The sequence below is a fragment of the Pristiophorus japonicus genome, chromosome 1 (assembly GCF_044704955.1).
Source record: "Pristiophorus japonicus isolate sPriJap1 chromosome 1, sPriJap1.hap1, whole genome shotgun sequence".
Taxonomy (NCBI): domain Eukaryota; kingdom Metazoa; phylum Chordata; class Chondrichthyes; family Pristiophoridae; genus Pristiophorus; species Pristiophorus japonicus.
In genome coordinates this window covers 340,363,794-340,375,076 of record NC_091977.1, presented here as the reverse complement: position 1 = coordinate 340,375,076, position 11,283 = coordinate 340,363,794, and positions in this window count along the sequence as shown.

Sequence of the window (11,283 nt, the reverse complement as noted above, 5' to 3'; positions counted from 1 at the left end):
AGGCTCTCGGGGAAACTATGACTTTGGATTGTCCTTCTCCAAAGGCAGTCTGGGGAAGATCCAGCCATAGTTTCCAATAGTAATATACAATTAATTACTTTGGCTGATAATTTCCAGATTTACATCAAGTCACATAAGACTACTTCTACTTCCTAATATCATGACTATGCCTGGTACTTACTTTCTTATTAATACTAGAAGAAGGCCATTTAGTACTTGAGCCTGTTCTGCCATTCAATGAGATCATGGCTGATCTGTGACCTAACTCCATATGCCTGCTGTTGCACCATATCCCTTAGTGCCTTTGATTAACAGAAATCTATCAATCTCAGATTTAAAATTAACAATTGACCCAGCATCAACTGCCATTTGCGGAGGAGAGTTCCAAATTTCTATCATTCTTTGTGTGTACAAGTGTTTTCCAACTTCACTCCGGAAAGGCCTGACTGTAATTTTTAGACTATGCCCCGAGTCCCAGATTCCCCAACCAGCAGAAATAGTTTCTCTCTATCTACACTATTAGTTCCCCTTACTATCTTGAAAACTTTGATCAAATCACCCCTTAATCTTCTTAATTCCAGATTATACAACCCTAGTTTGTATTATCTCTCCTTGTAATTTAAACCTTGGAGTCCAGGTATCATTCTGGTAAACCTATGCTGCACTCCCTCTAAGCCTAATAAATCCTTCCTAAGGTGTGGTGCCCAGAACTGAACACAGTACTCCAGGTGTGGTCTAACCAGGGCTTTGTATAGCTAAAGCATAACTTCTAAGCAATGTTTCCTCTAAGCTACACGGCTGCTCAGCTGTCTGGAGGTCCTGCGCAGGCCGCATATAGGCTTTTGAATGGTAGATTTTGAATGGGCCGTACAACCCATTAAAAGCACTGCACACACAAAAAAATTAGGGAGAACATTACTTATAACTCCTTGTATCCTAGTCCTCCACATATAAAGGACAGCATTCTATTAACCCTTTTAATTATTTTAATGATCTATGTACATTTTAATGATCTATGTACATGGACCCCTAAGTCTCTTTGGACCTCCACTGCTTCTAGCTTTTCACCATTTAGTAAGTATTCTGTTGTATCCTTTTTAGATCCAAAGTCTCCACACTTGCCTATATTGAAATCCATTTGCCACAGTTTTGTCCATTCATTTTATCTATTAATAGCTCCTTGTAATTTTATGCTTCCATCAACATTGCTTGCAATACCACCTATCCTGTGTCATCAGCAAACCTGGATATGTGGCTCTCTATTCTTTCACCTAAATCATTAATAAATACAGTAAATAGTTAAGGCCCCAACACAGATCGCTGCTGGACACCACAAATCACTTTCTGGCAATTTGAGTACCTGCTCATTATCCCTACTCTCTGTCTCCTGCCACTCAGACAATGTCCTAATCAGATCACTAATTTGCCCTCAACTCCATCGACTTCAACTTTAGCTAACAGGCTCCTATGAGGAACTTTATTGAATGCCTTCTGGAAATCCATATAACTAACATCCACAGACATTCCCCTGCTTTGGTCACCACTTCAAAAAATTCAATCAGGTTCGTCAGGCATGACCTACCCTTTACAAATCTCTGACCAGCTGAAAATTTTCAAGGTGTTCAGTCATTAATTATAGACTCTAGTAATTTCCTAACACCAAAGGTTAGGATAACTGGTCTGTAATTACCTGGTTTTCCCGTCTCACCTTCCTTAAATAGCGGAGTTACATGTGCAATTTTCCATTCTAAAGGAACAATTCCTGAATCGAGAGAACTTTAGAAGATCATGGTTAGGGCATCTTCAGTGTCCTCAGCTACTTCCTTTAAATGTCTTCTCCCTGTGGCTGAAGAGCTCCTCCCAGAGTCGCAATATGGATTCCATCCATTAAGGGGTATAACGGACATGATCTTCACGGCGTGACAACTACAAGAGAAATGCAGGGAACCGCACCAACCCCCGTACATGGCCGCCTTTGACCTCACAAGGGCCTTTGACACTGTCGACGGTGAAGGACTATTGAGCATCCTCCTCATTTCGGATGTCCCCAAAAGTTTGTCGCCATCTTCCTCATGTTCCACGATGACATGCAAGCCGTGATCCTTACCAACGGATTCACCACGGACAAAATCCACGTCTGGACCAGGGTCAAGCAGGGCTGCATCATCGTACCAACGCTCTTCTCAATGTTCCTTGCTGCAATGCTTCATCTCACTCTCAACAAGCTGGAGTGGAACTAAACTATAGAATCAAAGGAAATCTGTTCAACCTTCACCATCTCCAGGCCAGGTCCAAGACCACCCGAACCTCTGTCATCGAACTACAGTACGCAGATGACGCTTGCGTCTGCGCACACTCAGAGGCTGAACTCCAAGCCATCGTCAACACCTTCACCGAGGCATACAAAAGCAAAGGTCTTCCACGAACCTGACCCCGCCACACAGCACTGCCCTCCTGATCATCAAAATCCATGGCGCGGCCTTGGACAACGTGGAACATTTTCCATACCTCGGGAGCCTACTATCAGCAAGGGCAGGCAATGCTAATGAGGTTCCAGTGTGCCAGCACAGCCTTCGGCCAGCTGAGGAAGACCAGGATCTCAAATCTGACACCAAGCTTATGATCTACAGGCAGTAGGGATACCCGCCCTCCTGTATGGCTCAGAGAAGTGGACTATATACAGCAGACATCTCAAAGCACTGGAGAAGTACCACCAGCGCTGTCTCTGTAAGATCCTGCAAATCCACTGGGAGGATAGACGCACTAACATCAGTGTGCTTGCTCAGGCCAGCATCCCCAAAATTGAAGCACTGACCACGCTCGACCAGCTCCATTGGGCAGGCCACATCATCTCCATGCCGAACATGAGACCCCCTAAGCAAGTGCTCTACTCGGAGCTCCGACACAGCAAGCGACCCCCAGATGGGCAGAGGAAATGTTTCAAGGACACCCTCAAAGCCTCCTTGATAAAGTGCAACATCCCCAATGCCACCTGGGAATCCCTGGCCCAAGACCACCCAAAGTGGAGGAAGTGCATCCAGGGGGGCGCTGAGCACCTCGAGTCTTGTCACCAAGATAAGGTCAGCGGGGAGTTGGGAGGTAGTGCGTCAGTTCATGAGGCCTACAAAAGGCCCAACAGGAGCGTCGGCAGATCGGAGAGGCCAGTAGGGAGTTGGGAGGCGGAGCGGCAGTTTGTGAGGCCTACAAAAGGCCAGCGGTGCAGTTGCAGCAGGGAGGCAAAAAAGAAGTAGAAAGAAATCGAAAGGTGATGTCGCAGCCAAGGGGGTAAGTGATTGGCTGGTGATTGGTGAATAGTTTTTCTTTTTCTTTTCTTTATTAGTAAGTAACCTTTCAGCATTGTTGTTGCCAAATTAAGTTAATCTAAGGGTTAAGTCATGGCAGGAGAGCTCGGGCACGTGTTCTGCTCCTCCTGTGCAATTTGGGAAGTCAGGGACGCTTCCAATGTCCCTGACGATTACATATGCGGGAAGTTCATCCGCCTGCAGCACCTGACAGACCGCACTGCAGCACTGGAGCTGCGGGTGGATTTACTATGGAGCATCCGCGATGCTGAGGATGTCGTGAATAGCACGTTTAGTGAGTTGTCTTACCGCAGGTAAAAGTTACACAGCCAGCTAGGGGATGGGAGACCAACAGGAAGAGCATGGAAGGAAGGTAGTGCAGGGGTCCCCTGCAGTCATCCCCCTGCAAAACAGATACACCACTTTGGGTACTGTTGAGGGGGATGACTCATCAGGGGAGAGCAGCAGCAGCCAAGTTCATGGCACCGTGGGTGGCTCTGCTGCACAGGAGGGCAGGAAAAAGAGTGGGAGAGCTATAGTGACAGGGGATTCTATTGTAAGATGAATAAATAGATGTTTCTGCGGCCGCAACCAAGACTCCAGGATGGTATTTTGCCTCACTGGTGCAAGTGTCAAGGATGTCTCAGAGCGGGTGCAGGACATTTTGAAGGAGGAGGGTAAACAGCCAGTTGTCGTGGTGCATATAGGTACCAACGATATAGGTAAAAAATGGGATGAGGTCCTACAAAACGAATTTAGGGATCTAGGAGCTAAATTAAAAAGGACCTCAAAAGTAGTAATCTCAGGATTGCTACCAGTGCCATGTGTTAGTCAGAGTAGGAATTGCAGGATAGCTCAGATGAATGCGTGGCTTGAGGAGTGGTGCAGAAGGGAGGGATTCAAATTCCTGGGACATTGGAACCGGTTCTGGGGGACGTGGGACCAGTACAAACCGGACGGTCTGCACCTGGGCAGGACCGGAACCAATGTCCTAGGGGGAGTGTTTGCTAGTGCTGTTGGGGAGGGGTTAAACTAATATGGCAGGGGGATGGGAATCTATGCAGGGAGACAGAGGGAAGTAGAATAGGAAGAGGAGCAAAAGATAGAAAGAAGAAAAGTAAAAGTGGAGGGCAGAGAAACCCAAGGCAAAAAGCAAAAAGGGCCAAATTACAGCACAATTCTAAAGGGGCAAAGTGAGTTAAAAAGGCAAGCCTGAAAGCTCTCTGCCTCAATACGAGGAGTATTCAGAATAAGGTGGACGAATTAACTGCGCAGATAGCAGTTAATGGATATGATGTAATTGGCATCACGGAGACATGGCTCCAGGGTGATCAAGGCTGGGAACTCAACATCCAGGGGTATTCAACACTTAGGAAGGATAGACAGAAAGGCAAAGGCGTTGCTGGTTAAAGAGGAAATCAACGCAATAGTAAGGAAGGACATTAGCTTGCATGATGTGGAATCTGTATCGGTGGAGCTATGGAATACCAAAGGGCAGAAAACTCAAGTGGGAGTTGTGCACAGACCACCAAACAGTAGTAGTGAGGTTGGGGACAACATCAAACAAGCAATTAGGGATGCGTGCAATAAAGGTACAGCAGTTATCATGTAGACTTTAATCTACATATTGATTGGGCTAACCAAACTGGTAGAAATGCGGTGGAGGAGGATTTCCTGGAGTGTATTAAGGATGGTTTTCTGGACCAATATATCGAGGAACCAACTAGAGGGCTGGCCATCCTAGACTGGGTGATGTGTAATGAGAAATAAATAATTAGCAATCTTATTGTGCGAGGCCCCTTGGGGAAGAGCGACCATAATATGGTAGAATTCTTTATTAAGATGGAGAGTGACACAGTTAATTCAGAGACTAGGGTCCTGAACTTAAGGAAAGGTAACTTCGATGGTATGAGACGTGAATTGGCTAGAATAGACTGGCGAGTGATACTTAAAGGGTTGACGGTGGATAGGCAATGGCAAACATTTAAAGGTCACATGGATGAACTTCAACAATTGTACATCCCTGTCTGGAGTAAAAATAAAACGGGGAAGGTGGCTCAACCATGGCTAACAAGGGAAATTAAGATAGTGTTAAATCCAAGGAAGAGGCATATAAATTGGCCAGAAAAAGCAGCAAACCTGAGAACTGGGAGAATTTTGTAATACAGCAGAGGAGGACAAAGAGTCTAATCAGGAGGGGGAAAATAATGAGAGGAAGCTTGCTGGGAACATAAAAAGTGACTGCAAAAGCTTCTCCAGATATGCGAAGAGAAAAAGATTAATGAAAACAAACATAGGTCCCTTGCAGTCAGATTCAGGGGAATTTATAATGGGGAACAAAGAAATGGCGGACCAGTAAAACAAATACATTGGTTCTGTCTTCATGAAGGAAGACACAGATAACCTTCTGGAAATACTAGGGGACCGAGGGTCTAGTGAGAAGGAGGAACTGAAGGAAATCCCTATTAGGCGGGAAATTGTGTTCGGGAAATTGATGTGATTGAAGGCCGATAAATCCCCGGGGCCTGATAGTCTACATCCCAGAGTACTTAAGGAAGTAGCCCTAGAAATGGTGGATGCATTGGTGATCATTTTCCAACAGTCTATCGACTCTGGATCAGTTCCTATGGACTGGAGGGTAGCTAATGTAACACCACTTTTTAAGAAAGGAGGGAGAGAGAAAATGGATAATTATAGACCAGTTAGCCTGACATCAGTAGTGGGGAAAATATTGGAATCAATTATTAAAGATGAAATAGCAGCGCATTTGGAAAGAAGTGACGGGATCGTTCCAAGTCAGCATGGATTTATGAAAGGGAAATCCTGCTTGACAAATCTTCTAGAATTTTTTGAGGATGTAACTAGTAGAGTGGACAAGGGAGAACCAGTGGATGTGGTGTATTTGGATTTTCAAAAGGCTTTTGATAAGGTCCCACACAAGAGATTGGTATGTAAAACTAAAGCACATGGTATTGGGGGTAATGTACTGACGTGGATAGAGAACTGGTTGGCAGACAGGAAGCAGAGAGTCGGGATAAATGAGTCCTTTTCAGAATGGCAGGCAGTGACTAGTGGGGTACCGCAGGGTTCAGTGCTGGGACCCCAGCTATTTACAATATACATGAATGATTTGGATGAGGGAATTGAGTGTAATATCTCCAAGTTTGCAGATGACACGAAGCTGGGTGGCAGTGTGAGCTGTGAGGAGTACGCTACAAGGCTGCAGGATGACTTGGACAGGTTAGGTGAGTGGGGAAACACGTGGCAGATGCAGTATAATGTGGATAAATGTGAGGTTATCCACTTTGGTGGCAAAAACACGAAGGCAGAATATTATCTGAATGGCGGCAGATTAGGACAAGCGGAGGTGCAGCGAGACCAGGGTGTCATGTACATCAGTCATTGAAAGTTGGCATGAAGGTTCAGCAGGCGGTGAAGAAGGCAAATGGTATGTTGGCCTTCATAGCTAGGGGATTTGAGTATAGGAGCAGGAAGGTCTTACTGCAGTTGTACAGGGCCATAGTGAGGCCTCACCTGGAATATTGTGTTCCGTTTTGGTCTCCTAATCTGAGGAAGACGTTCTTGCTGTTGAGGGAGTGCAGCGAAGATTCACCAGACTGATTTCCGGGATGGCAGGATTGACCTATGAGGAGAGATTGGATCGACTGGGCCTGTATTCACTGGAGTTTAGATGGATGAGAGGGGATCTCATAGAAACATATAAAATTCTGACAGGACTGGACAGGTTAGATGCAGGAAGAATGTTCCCGATGTTGGGGAAGTCCAGAACCAGGGGACATAGTCTAAGGATAAGGGGTAAGCCATTTAGTGCTGAGATGAGGAGAAACTTCTTCACTCAGAGAGTTGTTAACCTTTGGAATTCTCTACCACAGAGAGTTGTTGATGCCAGTTCGTTAGATATATTCAAGAGGGAGTTAGATATGGCCTTTATGGCTAAAGGGATCAAGGGGTATGGAGAGAAAGCAGAAAAGTGGTACTGAGGTGAATGATCAGCCATGATCTTATTGAATGGTGGTGGAGCTCGAAGGGCCGAATGGCCTACTCCTGCACCTATTTTCTATGTTTCTATGTTTCTATCATGCAGAAATCAAGAACAGACAGCGGAAGGAGCGTGCGGCAAACCAGACTCCCCACCCACCCTTTCCTTTAACCACTGTCTGCCCCACCTGTGGCAGAGACTGTAATTCCTGTAGTGGACTGTTCAGTCACCTGAGAACTCACTTTTAGAGTGGAAGCAAGTCTTCCTCGATTCCGACTATGATGATGATTAAACCCTGGGAAGGAAACCATCTAGTCCTAGGGATTTGTCATTCTTTAGTGCCGTTGTTTTCTTCATTATTTTTAAATTTACTTACATTAATTATGGTGAGTCCCCATCCCTGATTCAGTATTAATATCCTTGGGATTTCCATCATGCTATCCTCTTCCTCTACTGACGCAAAGTAATTGTTCAACATGTCCGCCATTTCCTTATTTTCATTTATAATATCAGCATTATTAGTTTTTAAGGGGCCTTGCTCTTAACAACCCTCTTTTTCCAAATATAATGGTAAAAGTTTTTTGTGTTGATTTTTATATCCCTTGCAAGTTTCTTTTCATACTTCTTTTTTGTAGCTCTAATGATCTGTTTTGTCACTCGTTACTGCTCTTTGTTTCTTTCCCGTTGTTGCATTCTTGTATGCTTTTTCTTTTAGTTTTATGTTTTTCCTTTAGTCGTCCATGGCTTTTCTTTGGCAAGTTGAGCCCTTGCCCCTCAGGTATAAATCTTTGACTTATATGTGGTGCTCCCTAAGTGACAGACAGTTGAGAGGAGGGCGGTGCTCATTACAGTGAAGCTGCTGTCCCCACTGCACCTTTGTTGTCCTTGCAAGGGTTGCTGGGCCCAGGTATACAACTCATTCAAGTGGTGGCATCAGATGGGTCATATGATCTGTGTCCTCTGGTCACTGACCTGTCTGCCACTGGAACAGTTTCTCTTTAGTTACTCCATCAAAATCCTTCATGGTTTTAGACAGCTCTATTAAATCTCTCCTTAACTTTCTCTGCTCTAAGGAGAACAATCCCAGCTTCTCTACTATGTCCACTAACTGAAATCCCATATCCCTGGTATTTTACTAAATCTCCTCTGCACCCTCCAGAAACCCTTGACACCCTTCCTATGAAATGCCCAGAATTGGAAACAGTGCTCCAGCTTGGGCCTACCCAATGATTTATAAAGGTTTACTATAATTCATACTTTTGTATTTTATGCCTCAGTTTATAAAGCTAAATGTGCTTTTTTAATAACTTTCTCAATTTCTCCTGCCACCTTGAAATCTGTAAGTACGTACACCCCCAAGGTCTCTTTGCTCCTGCACAACCTTTAAAATTGTACCCTTTCATTTAAATTGCTTCTCCTCAATCTTCCTACCTCACACTTGTCATATAATCATGTGTCTACCCATTTCACCAGTTTGTCTATGCCCTCCTGAAATCTGTTGCTATCCTCCTCACTATTTACTAGATTTCCAAGTTTCGCGTCGTCACCAAACTTTGAAACTATATGCTGTATACCCAAGTCCAGGTCATTAATATATACCAAAAAGAGCAGTTGTCCTAAAACCAACCCCTGATGGTCTCTACTGTATACTTACCTCCAGTCTGAAATACAATAGTTCACCACTTCACTCTGCTTTCTGTCCCTTAGCCAATTTTGGATCAACACTGCCACTGCCCCTTTAATCCCATGGGCTTCAATTTTGCTAACAAGTCTATTATGTGGTATTTTAACAAATGCTTTTTGAGAGTCCATACACATCAACCATAGGAACAGGATTCAGCCCCTCGAACCCGTTCCACCATTCATTGAGATCATGGCTGATCTGCAACCTAACTCCATATACCCACCTTTGTCCCAATTCCCTTAATACCATTGGTTAACAGAAATCTATCAATTTCAGATTTAAAATTAACAATTGATCTAGCATCAATTGCCATTTGTGGAAGAGAGTTCCAAACTTTTATCGTCCTTGTGTGTAGAAGTGTTTCCTAATTTCACTCATTAAAGGTGTGGCTCTAATTTTTAGACTATGCCCGTAGTTCTAGACTCTCCAACCAGCGGAAATAGTTTCTCTCTATCTACCCTATCTATTTCCTATAATATCTTGAAAACTTCAATCAAATCACTCTTTAACCTTCTAAATTCTAGGGAGTACAACCCTAATTTGTGTAATCTCTCTTCATAATTTAACCCTTGGAGTCCGGGTATTATTCTGGTAAATCGCTGCTGCACTCCCTGCAAGGCCAATATATCCTTCCTGCACTACCTTCATCAACCCTCTCCAATACTTCATCAAAGAACTCAATCAAGTTAGTCAAACACAATATGCTTTTAACAAATACATGCTGGCTGTCATTTATTAACCCATATTTTTCCAAGTGAAATTAATTTTGTCTCGGATTATTGTCTCTAAATGTTTCCCCACCACTGACGTTAGGCTGACTGGCCTGTAGGTTTATCCCTTGCCCCTTCTTTGAACAGCGGTGTAACATTTGCAATCCTCCAGTCATATGGCACCAACACTATATCTAATGAGGATTGGCAAATTCTGGCCAAAGGCTCTTCTATTTCCACTCTTACCTCCCATCTGGAGGGGGTGACTTTTGTACTTTGAGAGCTACCAAACATTTTAGTACCTCCTCTTTATCTAATTTTAGCCTATCCAACTTATCTACTAGCTCCTTCTTTACTATGACATTGGCAGCATCCTTTTCTTTAGTGAAGACAGATGTGAAGGACTCATTTAATACCTCAGCCATGCCCCTCTGCCTCCTTTTTGGTCCCTAATCAGCCCCACCCTTCCTTTGATTATCCTTTTACTATTTGTGTGTTTATAAAATACTTTTGGTTTCCCTTTTATGTTACGCACAAATCTATTCTCATAATCTCTTTGCCCCTCTTATTTCCTTTTTCAGTTTTACCATGTACTTTGTGTATTCAGTTTGGTTCTCTACTGTATTATGAATCCAAGATGATTCCCGAATGCTATGTTGCCTCCCTGATGCTAGAGTAAAGGATATCAATGAGCGGGTGCAGGACATTCTGCAAGGGTAGGGAAACAGCCAGAAGTCGTGGTCCAATGACAGGGGTTGAAACCAATGACAGAGGTAGAAAAAGTGTTGCGACCTACAGGAGCGTGGAAAAAAATTAAAACACAGGACCTCAATGGTAGTAACCTTAGGATTACTCCCTGTGCTACGTGCTTGTGATTATAGAAACAGGAAGATAGTACAGGTAAATGCATGGCTGGAGATGTGCTGCAGGAGTGAGGGTTTCAGATTCTTGTTCATTGGGCCCCGTTCTGGGTGATGGGGCTCCTGTAAGAGATGGATAGGTTGCACCTAAACAAAGTAGGACCAGTGTTCTCATTGAGAGTTTAATTAGTACTGTTGGGGAGGGTTTAAACTAATTTGACAGGGTGAGGGGAACCAGAAAGTAGCAAAAAGGAAGAGATATGAGATCAGAGGACAGAGAGTTGCATCTCAAAAATTGCAGGGACCAAATTGAGAAAAATAGCAAAAGTGACGAAGTGTAAATTGTATGTACATCAATGTCCACAGTGTAACTAATAAGGTTAGTGAACTGCAGGCACAAATTACTACATGGGATTATGACGTGATTGCAATAACAGGGACATGGCTTAAACAAAGCCCGGAATGGGTTTTTAATATTCCTGGTCGCCTAGTATTCATGTATGATAGAGAATGAAAAAGGTTGTGTGGGGGGTGGGGGGTGGGGGGGGCGCGGGTATAGCGTGGTGGTTCTGGATGATGTTACAGTTCTAAATAGAAAGGATATACTAGATGGTTCTAGGACTGAATCAATTTGGATTGAGTTGAGGAACAGAGGAGGAGCTGTTACATTGGAGGGAATTTTAGCCTAAAAAACTAGGTGGGTTGGTGGGTGTTAAGCTCATAATAA